Source organism: Rattus norvegicus, chromosome 3, assembly GCF_036323735.1.
Source record: "Rattus norvegicus strain BN/NHsdMcwi chromosome 3, GRCr8, whole genome shotgun sequence".
NCBI lineage: Eukaryota > Metazoa > Chordata > Mammalia > Rodentia > Muridae > Rattus > Rattus norvegicus.
The window spans coordinates 113872344-113886058 of NC_086021.1; the positions used below are offsets into that span (position 1 = coordinate 113872344).

At 43.8% G+C, this 13715-nt stretch overlaps 1 pseudogene; it reads left to right on the forward strand.

Moving 5' to 3' along the window:
• Hint1-ps4 (histidine triad nucleotide binding protein 1, pseudogene 4) overlaps nt 1–13715 on the forward strand; it is a 28402-nt pseudogene that overhangs the window by 2993 nt on the left and 11694 nt on the right.

Genomic DNA, 13715 nt, shown 5'->3' on the forward strand with positions numbered 1-13715 from the left:
CTGAGGGCCATTTTTGACTTTTCAAAAGCTCCTGGCATTCCCACTTAGTGTTCTCTCTGTTTCTGTCTCATATTTGTGGATCAAGACATAAGCTCTCAGCTATGCTTAGGTGCCATACCTCTACTGCCATGCTCCTTGCCTTGATGGTTATGAACTCGAACCCTCTGGAGTTGTGAATATTAAGTTAAATGTCTTTCTTTCCTTCCTTCTTTCTTTCTTCCTCTCTCTCTCTCTTTCTTTCTTTCTTCCTCCTTTCTTTCTTCTTTCTTTCTTTCTTTCTTTCTTTTTTAAATAAATTGCCTTGGTCATACTGTTTTATCCCAATAGAAAAGCAATTAAGATAGTGTCTAAATCTTAGAGTTTCTGGTCACTGCCTATGGATATTTTTTTCTTGTCACACTAGGGGCTTATTGAGGGTCTCTCCAAATCGTTCTCATTAGAGAATCTTACCATGTTCTTGATTAGAGTTCTGATGCTGCCGAGGGTAAAAGTTCAGGCTTAATAAAGAGGGAAAGAGCTGACGACAGGGGTGAGCATTACCACAGCTGAAGAAGATGGGCTGGCTTTTTACCTTTTGTGCATGGGGGTCAGCCATTGTCCCCGTTAAACCACTTCTTTTTCCTCCTGTTTGTGGTTTTTGTTTCTTACTTTGTTTCCTTTTGAGATTGTATTAATTCCATTTTCCCCCATTCCCTTTTCTTCCTCCAAACCCTCACATATACCCCTCCCCTGTATCTTTTAAATCCTTGGCCTCTTCTCTTGTTGTTATGTGGCTTCTTTTATTGTTATTGCTTGCATATATGTATTTGTATAGACACATATATTTCTAAATATAACTTGTTATTTTAGTCAGTGTTGCTGAGAAGAGACACCATGACCACAGGAACTCTTACAAAGGAAAACATTTAATTGGGGCTTGCTTACAGTTCAGTTTGGTTTATCACCAGCATGGCAAAAAAGTATGGTGGCACACAGGCAGACATGGTGCTGGAGTGTGGCTTTCCAAGCCAGTTGAGGGTTGGTAGAGCATTGTCCATAGCCCAGACAGCTCTCAGAGAGCACATCAGGAATGGGGCCACCCCTTCCCCAAGTCAGCCTTGAAGTCAAAGGTCATACCCTGTCAGGACAGAGTCAAGTTTCTGTTCCACCTCCAGAGAATTGGCTTCTTAGAGATCATGTGACTAGCAGTCTGCTAATCTAATTGATTAACTTGGAAATTTTCTTGTCTCCTCCCTCCAGCTTTGGTATTTTCATTGGTGCATCAATAACATTTGCCTGACTTCAATCAGGTCTGCATATGCAAATTAGGTGCATATTCTCCCTGTCCTTTTTCTTCCCACCCCATGACTCCAGCTACATAAACTAGCTCTGTCATTTCGATAAAAGAGCTGTTCTCTGACACAGTCTCCCGGTGCGCCAGAGACCTTATTCCCCAGTTCCTTCAACCCACACTGGAGCAGCTGAGAGTTTACCTGGATCCACAAGAAACAGAAATAGACGCCAGGCCTGCCTTGAGCAATTGAAACCCCAAAGCCCATCTCCAGTTTATACTTCCTCCAGCAAGGCCACCCCTAACCTAAGACGGTCACACTTCCTAATCTTTGTCAAGTAGCAACACTCCTTAATAAGAACGCATTCAAATATATGAGCCTATGGAGGCCATTCCTATTCAGACCACCACATTCCACACCCTGGTACCCATAGCCATATCATAATGCAAAAATACATTCATCTAACTCCAAAAGTTCCCATATGCTACCAGTCTCAACACTGCTTAAAAGGCCAGAGTTCAAAGTCTCTTTACCGCAAAACTTCATGCAGTGGCCTTGCTTAGCCTTCCTGCTGGGACACCCCTGACACATACCTGACTTTAAAAGCTTTCCTTAATTGAGGGAGATTCCCTAAGTCTTTTCTTGTATCCTCCACCCTAAAGCCAGAACCACAAGGCTGAAATGCCAAGCTTTGCTTCTTGCTGGGGCTGACACTGGCCCCCTCATTCCATTACATCTACGTCAGCTTTTGGTTGTTGATGGTTTCCTTCACTGGTTAGGATTTCTTTAATTTTTATCACAAGTTGGAAGCTTAGCTGGGTGGGTCTTGCCCTGAGATCACCACTCTCTTTCTTTCATTTAGCATCAGGCTTTTCTTTAATTTGTTTATCTCCTTGAGCAAAGGACTTAGTTAGCTCCGTTACACTTCCTGGGGCCCCCTTTCTCCTTAAACTGAATATATTGTACTTTTTTCTTGCTCAACTCACTCCTTTTCACCATAGATCTGTATAAAACTGCCCACTAATAACCGTGTGACACAGTCAATTCCATTCTGTTTTAAAATTTTCTCTGCCAAAGCTGTTAATCTAAAATTCTTCCATTTAGCCTCAGGCAGACTTTTGGACAGGGGCAAAAACAAGCCATATCTTTGGCCAAATATCACAAGAAAGATCTCTAGGCTAGTTACTAATACTCTTCTCTTCCGAAACCTCTTGTTAGAATCTGCGCTGCTCTCAGCACCAATGCCTTCCCGGCTCTTACAAGTATGGCCCATTAAGTCCCACTTAAAGTGTTGAACTGCTTTCCTAATCCAAAGTCCACATTCTGCCAGCAAGAAGCATGATCAGTAGTACCCCCCGCCCCCAACTTTTGTCTTAGTCAGTGTCCTATGCTGTGAAGAGACACCATGACCAGAACAATCCCCATAAAGGAAATCACTTCATTGGGGCTTACTTACGGTTTCAGAAGTTTGGTTCATTATCATCGTGGCAGGAAGCATGGCAGCGCACAGGCAGACATCGTGCTGGAGAGGGAGCTGTTTCACATCTTGGATTCACAGGCAGTGGGAACAGAGAGTCACTAGGCTCCATTTGAGTATTTGAAACTCCAAAGCCCACCCCCGCTGATACCCTTCCTTCATCTTAACTCTGCCCCTAACCCTCCTAGTCCCTGTCATGTAGCACCACTCTCTAAAGTCCAAGCCTTCAAATATTTGAGCCTTTGGAACCATTCCTAGCCTCACCACCACACTTGTCAAAGCCATGTGAGGTTACCTCCCTTTACAGACATGGAAATCAAGCCCCTCTCCCTTCTCTGGGCCAGCACCTACGCAAGGTAGGACCTTTACTCTTTCTCCTGTGAACGACTGGAAAAAACTATTAGAGGGAGAGAAACTAGGATAGTTCCTAAGATCAGAAGTTCCAGTAGGCTTGAGGGCTATCTCAAAGCTTGTGCCAATGGAGAGAGAGAATTCACTGAACCAAGTTTCTCTTTCTTCTGGGCAATCCCAATGTTGACTGTCTTTGCTGAGGCTCTAAAGACGGTCTTCTAAGTAGTCTTTCCTAACAGTTGACAGCTCAGATTTCAGGCGTGTCTAGTAAGCTGTCAACAAGTGTAGGTATTGGAGTGCTTTCCTCCCTCAGGACAACTTGATGATCAAATTCAATTTTATATAAAAATTTTAACATGCACTTAAATTCAAAGATGAGGGTGCAGCGCATTCTGTTCTACTACTCGGGCTTGGCAACCTGGCTCTCCAGTAAAGCTTGGTTTCCCTGGAGCCCCTGCGGAGGAAAATTTCCCACTGTGCCTTGAAAGGTGAGAGGGAGTGGCTGCATCGTAGTGTTTAAGATTCGCAGCTTTTGAAATGATTTTTTTTTAATTTCAAGGTTTCAAAACACCTCTTTATGTTTTGAAAATATGATTCATCCATTTCTGCCTCCTGCTATTCATTTTAGAGATACGCAGCAGGATTTGTTAGAAGACCACAGGCATCCACCAACCCTCTCAAAGGCGGTTTCTCTATGTAAACATCCCACAGGCAGATTGCTTGAGGCGGTGTTTGTTTATTTCCTGGGACTCTTCATTGCACTTTATCTTGGGCTTTCTTCTTGAGTGTGGGAGCACTTTGTTTGTGAGCCCCATTTATCTTTTTTTTTAATTTGATTTTTTATTTACATTTCAAATGTTATTCCTTTTCCCATTTTCCCCGACTTAAGCCTCCTACCCCATCTCCCCTCCCCTTCTTCTATAAGGCTGTTCCCCACCACACACATTCCCCTACACTGGGCGTCCAACCTTGGCAGGACCAAGGGCTTCTCCTTCCATTGGTGCCCAACAAGGCCATCCTCTGCTACATGTGCAGCTGGAGCCCAGGGTCAGTCCATGTACAGTCTTCGGGTAGTGGTTTAGTCCCTGGAGCTCTGGTTGGTTGGCATTGTTGTTCTTATGGGGTTGCAAGCCCCTTCAGTGAGCCCCATTTCTAAACGGGGGTTTAGTCACTGCTGTTGGCCAAAAGGGGACCTTCATAAACTGAAGCGGACAGACTCCCCTTCCCACCATACCTCTCCCCTGCCACCCAATTCTCTGGACCCAGTGGATGATCTTGATGGCTCTGGGAAATGTCCACAACAGAATGGGGATCACGTGTTGGTTTCACAGTGCAGAATCTGCTTTGCGATCACAATTGGCTACAAACTAGACACAGTCATGGAACATGGCATGGAAGAATCTAGAAGCAGCCATAAGCAGAAATGGGTTTAGCATTGTTTGCTTAGATATATCTACTTGCGTGGGAGGAAAGATGTTAGACTTGAAATGACTGAAAAAGAAACTAGAAAAATCTATACCAATCTACTAAATTCAAACAGGAATACAATTCTACCTCCCACTGCACAGATACCATGATCCAGCCCACCATCTAGGCTCTCAGAGCAGGTAAATTTACATTAATGATCTTTTTGTTTCCTCTGTGAAAGACGGAGCATCCTTATACATACAGTGAATTGAGGAAAGTAACTTACTTTAGTAGAAATGCCACTTTCCAATTCCAGAGTAATACACGTCCAATACCCTCTTACTCTTTAATCCGCCAGGCAGTGTAATAAGGATACTGCCAAACTCGTGCTCCCCGTCTTGTGGAAGACTTAGCTGCAAAGACAGCTTAGATGCAGTCATGGCCTCCATAGCAACACAGGTGTCTTGTGGGTCTGGGAGAATCTGGAATATTCCAGGTGCTTCCAAAAACCAGTATCAAGGAGAGTAGCCAGGTACAAAAGTGCAGGGTGTTTCTGGGGGATTCTTTCAAGCTGTAGCAGTTTGTCCCTTCTTTTTTTTATTATTATTATTAACTTGAGTATTTCTTATTTACATTTCGAATGTTATTCCCTTTCCCGGTTTCCAGGCAGACATCCCCCTAACCCCTCCCCCTCCCCTTCTTTATAGGTGTTCCCCTCCCAATCCTCCTCCCATTGCCGCCCTCCCCCCAACAATCACGTTCACTGGGTGTTCAGTCTTAGCAGGACCCAGGACTTCCCCTTCCACTGGTACTAGGATATTCATTGCTACCTATGAGGTCAGAGTCCAGGGTCAGTCCATGTATAGTCTTTAGGTAGTGGCCTAGTCCCTGGCAGTTTGTCCCTTCTAAGCAGCAATTTCATCCCTGACATTTTCTATCTACAAGGAAGGCCTGATACCTGGCCCACCCTGGGGTCCAAAGTATGGCTGTAGTAGCTCTGGTGTTTGTTTTTTGAACTAAGCAGAGGCAAACTGGGATTAAGCTAGAATGAAGGAATTTTAGGCACAAAGTAAAACTCAACTTTCTGGATGGGAAGACTGGGGGCTGAGCTTGGGTACTAATGGAAGATCCCAGGCAAACAAGTCAGGGCGGGCTGCCAGTTCAGGCTGAGCTTGGCAGATACACAGGGCAACTCTGACAGGGAGCTCTCTGCACATTTTAGCAGAAGGTAGAAGAGATCTAAGTGCAGCCAACCTATTGATTTATTCTCTTTGTCCTGGACATGGCTTTTTATTAAAGAAAGCAGATATTCAATAGTGTTAACTAGTAATGGGGATTGACTTCTCACTAATTGCACAGACCTTGGCATTAATACACTTTAATGGAACCTGGGCTCTGTGGCCCTCCGATCAATCCTCAAGTTTTTCTCTAACTCTTCCTGGTCAAAGGACACAGATAGCATTGTAAGAAACAAGACCTTTCAGGGGAAAGATGCTTTTTTATTTTAATTTGTGGAATGAGTAGGCAGAGGAATTTTCTTTTACTCCAGAAGACTAGCATGAGGAATAGTGTAAAGCATGCAGAAACTTCATGGGCTCGAAGAACTCGGAGTTTGGTGTTGGCTGTTTAGAATTCATTTCTGAGTGCTGAGGGGAGTTGAGCTTCCCTTGTACCTGGCTGGGTCCTGCCCTTGCTGGATTCTGTGAGGCAGAAGAGTCATCATTTATTTATTGTTCATTTGTTAGATTTATAAAAAGTAAATAGGATCCCCGACAGCTGCTAGGCTCACATGTGGGTCTGGAACTGGGGATATGAGGCGCCACTGCTCCAGCAAAACTCCACAGAAGAATCTGAGCTCAGCTGAAGGCCCAGAGCAGGGACACCCAGTCTATCCCTTCACTCCACCCCACCCCTCCCCACCGCCTACCAGGAGGAGCACATTCCTCTAATTCCCACCAGGGCAGATGTCCCATCTCCATCTGTCCAGGCTCCAGTGCCAGATTATTCTACTGGGCTTTGAAGATGAAGAGGGAGCTCTGTGGTAAAGATGCTGCACACCTAAACTGTGGCCCTCGAGGGTTTGTGGGAGGGCTAAAGGCCTGTGTGCCTCATTCGTCTATGACCGTGACTATGCATAAAGTTATAGCCAAGCACACCATTTCAGTCTCTGAGTATTTAAACTTACGTTCAAAACGAAAGGGTGAAAGGAAGGAAGGGAGAAAGGAGAGGGAAAAGAAAAGAAAGGAGAAGGAAAGAAAAATAGAAATGAAATAAAATAAGAATGTTTCTCTGGGCTGTGGGTTGAGCGATTTAAATAAAAAAGATTTTTTAGAAAGGCTTGCTATATGCAGGCCTTTTAGCTTCTGAAGTCCCAACAGTGAATGGTAGCTGTGATCAGCTTTGTTTTGAACTCGCTGTACTTGGTAAGGCAAGGCTGTGAATGGATTTGCTCTTTGCTTTTGCTAGTGTTCTGCCTATTGCAGGCCAGAAACTGCTCCACCATGCAAAACGCAGCCCTAACTTGGCAGTTGATGACCGAGTGAGGATAATAGAGAACTAGGACGAGAGATGAGTAAACTTTCCAAAATATGATTTTTGTATAGTGATAAATGCTGGTGGATGAGGCAGAGAGAGGTGGGTAGGGGGAGAGAGAGAGGGAGAAGTCAAAGAGAGAAGTAAATAAATAAATAAATATGAATGGAGATGATGTTTACTTTTATTTTCACCTTGGTGGCATTTAGAATCACCATGGGGACAAACATGTGGGGATGACTGTGAGGGATTATCTTGATTAGGTTTGTGGAGGTGGGAGACCCACTCTAAATGTAGACAGCAGGCTCGGATCTTGGAGTAAAACAGAGAAAGGAAGCGTTCTTATCTCTTCTTTGTTACAGCAATATACCGCTAGCATGGCTTCCTCCTATGGTGGGCCAGCATATACTCAAACTTTGAACCATCATGGATTACCTAACCCTTGTGCAAGTACCCATCATGACTTCCGCTTTGCTTTAGTTCTTCTGGCCGTGTAATTATTTAAGTAACCCCCTTCCTTAATGAGAGTTTTTCTGTATTTATTTATTTTTCTAGAAAACACATAATTTTTTTCTAAATGATTTTCCATTCTCCCTCCACTGATGTGCATAGTAGAAGATTCACAGATAGTCATGTTTATACAAACATATAATGTGTGTGAAGCATACCCAGTACTCATGCTAGAGGGTTTCTTACTACACAGCCAAGTAGTACAGTTTCCAATAGGCACCTCTTTAGTGCCTTCCCTGTTTGACTTCCTGTTCTTTTTCCCTAAGGGGGCTTTACATCTGAAACCAAAGACTTCATCTCAGAAGTAAAGCACCCTTCTGGAAGTCACATAAAGCTTTGGCTTGAAGGAGTCAAATGCCACTCTTCTCTCATTCACTCTGCTCTCCCAACCTTACCTCCCTAGAGCGAATAGCTCAGAGAGATGTCTCGGAGGGGGGGGGGGCGCAGCGGGGGGGGAGGGGGGAGGGGGGTGCTTCGCCTTTTCTTTGGCCCTGCAAAAAGTTATGCCACTGGACTGCCATGTTGAATTATTTTCAACAGTAGAAATTCTTTAATGCCACATCTCAGACCAAGCTCTAATTTGAAAGTAATAACATTTGGGCAAAGCTCGGCTGTGCTTAGTTGCTGCCGAGGGCTTGGTGGGTTTCGAGGTAATTGGTTTTACTCAGTCGCTGATGTTTCGCTTGGACAAATGAGAAATCAAACTACAGCTCAGTTTGCAGAAAAGCACGAGTCAGCAGGTTAGTCCGGTTACTATTTCAGGGCTTGTTAGGTTATTGGCAATAAAATGCAACTAATATTCTGTTAATTAATATTGCATCCTACAGCTAATTTATCACATAATTAATCAGAGTGATAAAGCCATGGAAAACACAGCTCACCTTTAGTGTCTCCCCATCCCATTTAGGTACTTGTATTTATGCACAATACTTGTTACGGCCAACACTGCCAAGTGTTTGGTTGCTCCTGGATGAGTGTATTCTATTTTCAAACACTAACTTGCCCCTCAGGAATATTTTATTTAGCAAGACAGGACTTAAAGCGAAAGGGTAACCATTTCTGATCGTAACCTTGGCTTTGTGCTTCTAGTAATTATCCTTTAATTGCATTACTCTATTTGAAATAGAGTTGTAATTGGAAAAAAAAACAATTTGACATTCCCCGATGCTTCGTCTGACATGCACTATTTGCTTTTTATTCAAATGTAAATTTTCTCCATAATACTATCAAAGAAAGAAAAAAAATTAAGCAAAATTGAAATGTCAGTAGCAATTTCTGACATGCAGGCAGTGTCATTCACTGGCGTTGTCTGGAAGCCAAGACCTTCAGTTCAGATAGAAAGAGAAAAATCAAACTATGAAATTAGCATGCTCTGAGAGCAGGGAGAGACGGATAGCAGAATTGTGGGTCTATCCCTTTGGGATACATGTCCACTTCGCACAGTGGCTTCAAGAATGAAGTCAGCCGCCAGCTCTAATTTTTGGATAAACATCTCTTTGTGCTTACAATAAAAATGTTTTTCCTTCAAAAGGGAAAGATCACAAACTTAACTTGAGTTCACCTTTAGCATCTGGAAGGTGTAATTTTAATCTAGAACATATATTATGTGGCCCTGAAAGTGGCCCCTCTGATTCCCATCTCCTGCTATATCCTTCTGCAATTCCTTCCCTTTGTGGACTGGACCTTTTGACTCTCTTCTAATGAACAGAACATGGCAAACGTAATGGTGTGTCACTTGGAAGATTAGGTTACACAAAGTGCTGTGGCTTCTGCTGCCCACTTTCCTGTCCATCTCTCTCATAGGCTTGCTGTTCAGGACGCCAGCTGCCATGTTGGAAGATGCTCTTTGGTGAGACCACGTGGTAACAGAGAGGTTTCTTTCCAACAGCCAAGGAAGAATGAAGGGACTCAATACATTAACTCACAATCTTGCTAACATGGTGGAAGTCACCATCCTTTTGCTGGACCTTCAAACAACCTCACAGGCTCAGTGGATCTCTGACTGGAACTGCATGAGAGCTCTTAAACCAGTGGCACTCAGCCAAGTAGCACCCAGATTCCCAAAACCCAGAAACCAAGGGGACAATGGATGCTGCTTAGAGCTGGTAAGTCTTGAGGTTACTTGTTAATAGCAATAGATAAACAATACAGACAGAGAGCTAAGTCTAGATGTATTTGTCCTGTCAGGCTATCTGGTAGGTATGGTGGTTTGAATAGGAATGGCACCCTGTCAAGCTCTGTGAAGTGTGGTACACAGTGTCTTTTGGTTTATTGCTTATGTCAATTCGGTTCCAAAATTACACAGGAATTCGCATGTCTACATGTAAGACACCATGGTTCCTTGCCCCCAGTTGGCTTCAATTAATAAAGTTGCTGGTGGCAAATGGCTGGGCAGGGAGACAGAGGCAGGACTTAAAGTTTCCCCAGGCGAAGGACCTCGGGAAGAAGGTTTCAGAAATGTTATACCTGGGAAGCAGGAGGATCAGGCAGGAGAGCTGTAGAAGACAGAATAACAATCATGTAAGAGCTGGGGAAGAGTGACCCCAAGGGGCCCCTTTCCAACTGGGTCCAGGGGAGCAGAGGTGGAATATAAATTTTAGTAAGTAATAATTCAGGAGTGTCAGAGGGGAAGCATTAGCAACATGGAAGTTTGGGAGTGGCCCAGCCGGTGAGCTTCTTAGGGCATATTAAAAATAACTCTCTCTCTCTCTCTCTCTCTCTCTCTCTCTCTCTCTCTCTCTCTCTCTGTGTGTGTGTGTGTGTCTCTCTCTCTGTCTCTCTCTGTCTCTCTGTCTTTCTCTGTCTCTCTGTCTCTCTGTCTGTCTCTCTGTCTCTCTCTCTGTCTCTCTCTCGTGTGTGTTTGTGTGTGTGTGTGTGTGTGTGTGTGTGTGTGTGTGTGTGTGTGTGTGTTTCATTCAAGAATCCAGAGAATTGGGGCGATAGTGATGAGCACATGTCTGCCTGAACATTGCTATGCTTTCCACCATGATGCTAATGGACTAAACCTCTGAAACTGTAAGCCAGCCCCAATTAAATGTTTTCCTCTCCAAATGAGTTGCTGTGGTCATGGTGTGTCTTCATAGCAATGAAACCCTAACTAAGACAGTGGGGAAAAGAGGAACAATAGGAGCAAATTTTTATTTTTATTTATTCTTCCAAATACTTAGTGATGGGGATTATAAGAATTTGGGTTTATCATTTGACTCCAGTGGTTGGCACCAAGTTTAACAATCCTCGATTGTATGATTTAGTCAAACTTTCATCTATTGCTTATTTTTTTAATCAGTGGTGTGTGCCTGTAGTGTTGTTCAGCAGGAAGATTTGAGATGCTATTGTTAGCTTCATGGGTGCTCCTTTTAATCTGAGTATTATGGTCTAAAGGACATTCTCATGAGAGTGGGAATGGAGAACAATGCACTATGAACACTCTGAGTGTGTTTCTTCATGTAAGCCACAACCTTTCTAGGCCTTACTATCTTGACTATAGATACAATTTACTCAATTTTCTATGCCTCATTGTTTTATCTCAATGATATGTGCACTCTACTCATGACATTTGTTGAGTGAATATTAAAGTTGTAGGTGCAAGCATACTCACAAATGCCCAACGTTTCATGCATTCATGTTAAAACTTCTTCATAGCCAAGATGGAAATGTTTCATTTTGGTGTGGGTCACTGTGTGAGGTGGAATGGGCAGTGAATGTCTGTGAAGCCTGCATTCTAGCCCAGGCTGTTTATCCATGAGCCGTACGACCTTGAGAGAGTTAGCCCAGTTCCATCAGTTTCTATTTTCTGATCCAATAAACCTTTAGACACCAAAAGGAATGGAAACAGGACGGATATGTTTTGATTGATGAGAGTAGCCTAGGAGCGAGGGTACAGTAATTGGGACCTTTGGTCAAAAGTGACAGGAATCCAACATGAAATGGATCATCTCTCCTATCTGCTTTTGGTTGCAAAACATTGGTTTTCGTTTGTTTGTCTGTCTGCCTATCTTATTATTATTGTATATGATTAGCTCTTACTAGGTTTCCAATAGAATTTTCTTGTGCCTGAGTCTACTTTTAAGGAGATATTCATGTCTGAGTGAAAGCAAAAAATAGTTTCTTGAAAGCATGGTTAGTCAATGAAACCAATTATACATGAAGGCATTGGACAGACAGACACTGGACAGACATCTAGATGCCAGGTCTGATAGAATGGACCACATGGACCTGTTTATCCTCAGATTTCTTACCCAACATAACCTAGAGGACGTGTGTTGACTTTAGGAAGTATGTCACACCTAGGGGTGTGAATGTTTCAGCTCTGACCACATTCTGTGGCCAAAATAAGCCCTATACTGTCTTGAGTGGCAGTGTTCCCTTGATTTGCCCAACCCTTAGCACTTCACCTCTTCACTCTAGCTTTGGCCCCGTGTTATAGCCACTGACCTCAGTAAACACAAGAATGGTGCCCTTCATCATTGGTGGAAGACAGCTGCTTACCTGGAGTTCTGAGGACCATGTGAGGGACCCTTGGCGTCATTATCTTCTGTACTGTCTTTTTCAGTATCCCACTTTATAAGCATTGGGTTTCTTCCCAATGCAAGGAGGTTTCATAAAAAGAACACAGAATTTAGAAGCAAATGGTGTCAGTTGGAGCAAATTCTGTCAGTCCAGGCTTTGGCAGGAAATAGCTAAAGGTATTTGGTCAAATTCGTTAGGCTATCTGCGCCCAAATTTTCTATTCTTTAAATATTAAGTTAGATATGCCTGGCTATCTTGCCTTTTGATATGAATCATTCAAAATGACAATCAAAAAAACATGTTAAAAATGGAAGAGCAGACTGTATGTGCTTACTGCAGTAGTGAGCAGGGATGAGGTTATCTGCTCAAACCTGAGACACTGAGAAGTGGGCCGGTTGAGGGAGTTTGGTTGGTGAGTCCAGGGGAGAACATGGGCATATGGACTGAAATCCAGCATTAAATAGCTTAGGAGCAAGCAAAGGGGATAAGAGAGCATCTTACATGACCTTGACAGAGTGAGGGTAGTGCCAGTTTTCAGAGAAAAGAGCAAGGGTCAGATTCAACCAAGACTTCTGTTAGAATTGGGATGCAAAATGTCCCTCAGAGGCTCACCTGTCTGAACATTTAGTCCCCAGCCAGTGGCCATATTTTGGGAGGTTCTGTAAACTTTGCATCTGTGGACTACTAACAGCAGTGGGAACATGGGGACAGGGTGTTATCCTCTGGCTCTGATGGTCTGCTTCCCAATGCACCATGGGAATAGCTCTGCCACATGCTTCTGCCATGTTCTTGCCTCACACTCCTGGCGCTCTATCTTCCTACCACAATGAACTCTTCCCTCTGAACCTATTCAAGGAAGCCCTCACTCCTCTACTAAGTTGTCAGTGGCAACTATTTTATCTTTGTTGCAGTGAGGAAAGTTACTAATGCACCTCATTTATTTGGAGACTGCCTTTCTTTCCATGCAGTGAAGCCGGCTTCTACCTGGTCCCCCAGCATTGGGATTTGTCACTCCTGCCAACAAGTAGAGCTTGGCCCTCTGCTCAGTTTCAGATCTGATCATCCCAAGGAATGATATTAAATGGTCAAACTTAGCTTCCATACCAGTTCACGGAACAGCTGAAGCCAAGAACCCTCTAAGAATGTTCTTTCCTAGAGGAGCCCTCAGAACTGTCCTCTGTAGCTATGCCCTAACTAAGTTGTGCAGTTTTCTGGTGCCACGGAAGTTTTCTACCTGGCTGGGGATAAAACTATGGTGCCAGATATGACGGAAACATAGTGTGCCTTGAAGGAAGCACACCCCAGAGGGTGGCCGAAGGAGAAGTCTTACAGCCCATCAGTTCTGTGAAAGTACATGGGACAAAGGGTGCAGTAGCGAAGCTCTTCTCCTCCGTTGCTGAGATACTAGGAGAACAGGGGAGTGACTAGGGAGAGGGGCTAGTGCCACATGCTAACCTGGGTAGAGATGCCATTAGCTACTGATATGAATAGGGACAAAAGTATGTTACAAACTGACAGTTCCTTCTTCGGACTTAGGGAAGCGATGCCCATCCAGCATTGGTGTAAGTAGCATCCAGACCAGGAGATCGAGGAGGAGTGGGACCAAAGACACCTCCTTAGTGCTTCTGGCTGTTTCCTCCAGCCCCATGCTCTCCTTC